The sequence below is a fragment of the Arvicola amphibius genome, chromosome 7 (assembly GCF_903992535.2).
Source record: "Arvicola amphibius chromosome 7, mArvAmp1.2, whole genome shotgun sequence".
In the NCBI taxonomy this organism is placed as follows: Eukaryota; Metazoa; Chordata; class Mammalia; order Rodentia; family Cricetidae; genus Arvicola; species Arvicola amphibius.
The window spans coordinates 29602383-29604184 of NC_052053.1; positions in this window are offsets into that span (position 1 = coordinate 29602383).

Below are 1802 nucleotides of genomic sequence, written 5' to 3' on the forward strand. Positions count from 1 at the left end.
GATTGTCTATAGAACTTCAATACAGTACAGTAGGAACAGCAAGCACCACTTTCTTTGTCGTGATTGAAAACAACCACCTGTGTGTCTTTAACTTGTGAGTGGCAAGTGCTATTACAGAGTCCTATTTCTCCAAGACCCCAAGGAATCAATCTAGGAACAGCTGTAGCTTCAACACTGTTGTTTCCTGGATCCCATTTTGAGTTGAGTCTCACCTCTCACCAATGCTGGATTTACTTGCATAATGAAGAGCCATGCCTGTCACTTTGTCACCTTATATAAATGGTACAATGACATTTTTGCCAGTACCTGCAAGAGCTTTGATTTGGGCATCCATGAGATTTTGTTCTTTAATGAAATTCAGCAACTCTCAAGCAGTCTCTGTCAGCACCATTCCCTCATCTCTGTTATCACGAGCACAAAAAGATAAGTGTGTTGCAGGGAGGGAGGCTTGTTGGTCCCTGACCCGCCAGGAACCCGAAATAATCACACAGGAACTGTATTAATTAAATCACTGCTTGGCCCATTATCTCTAACTTCTTATTGGTTAACTCTTACATCTTAGTTTAACCCATTTCTAGTAATCTGTGTATCGCCCTGAGGTCGTGGCCTACCAGCAAAGTTTCAGCATGTCTATCTCTGGCGGCGGTAGCTCCATGGCATCTCTTCCTGATTCTGCCCTTCTTCCTCCCAGCATTCTGTTCTATCTTCCCTGCATACCTAAGTTCTGCCCTATCAACAGGCCAAGGCAGTTTTTTTATTCATCAATTGTAATCATAGCACACAGAAGGGACTCCCAGATCACAAGTGTATCTTCAGTTTCCTTCAAAACAACAACAACAACTCCACGCAATACTAGAGCCCAGAACTTTACAAGCTCTTGTGTTATCAACATTAAAATTACTGGAATCAAGAGAAATAGGTATATATGGCTGAGGAGTAAGCATGAATGTGTTGTTTTCATAGTGTGTATTCATTATGGGGGTAAGAAGTAGAGTTGATACTTCATCAGCGTGCCAAGGGGTTTACTGAACCCCATCATCTAGTCAGGAGAACGCTCATAGGCTTTTTGTGCTATTTCATAACCTTCTGTGATCTCTGGAACTGATGAGCCGTCTCTAAGTTCTTCAGCTAGTTCCAGAAGAGCTCCAGCAAATAACAGAATGAAGTTCGTGCCATCTCCAACCTCTTGCTCTTGAGTATGAGAGGCCATGACGTCATTTTTGCAGCAGGAAGCTGTGCTTTCAGATCTTTCAAAGTGGGTGTTGCCTCATTTGTGATGAGCCACTCTCCAGGAGACTGAAAAACTGTTTAATTCTTCCCACTTAGTCCTTATGCTGTACAAAAGTTTGGGAAAGTTTCTTGCAAGCTTGTGTTCTTATACACAGCCTCTTCTAATGCTGAAAATGTTTTGTTATAGCCTTGAGCATCTGGGAAAAGTCCGGAAGCCTGAGGACTTGAAGTGACATGGTCAGCCTGCAAGAAGCTGTTTCTGGCTAGGCGGTGGTGGCACATGCCTTTAATCCCAGCACTCGGGAGGCAGAGGCAGGCAGATATCTGTGAGTTCGTGTCCAGCCTGGTCTACAAGAGCTAGTCCCTGTCTCAAAAAACCACCCCCCCCAAAAAAAAAGAAAAGAAAGAAAAAAAGAAGCTGTTTCTGTGCTCCTTTGGAATGCTGGAGCAACTGAGGAGCAGGGAAGCACAGCTTCTTCTTCTTCTTCCTCCTTCTCCTCCTCCTCCTCCTCCTCCTCCTCCTCCTCCTCCACCACCACCTCCTCCTCCTCCTCCTCCTCCTCCTCCTCCTC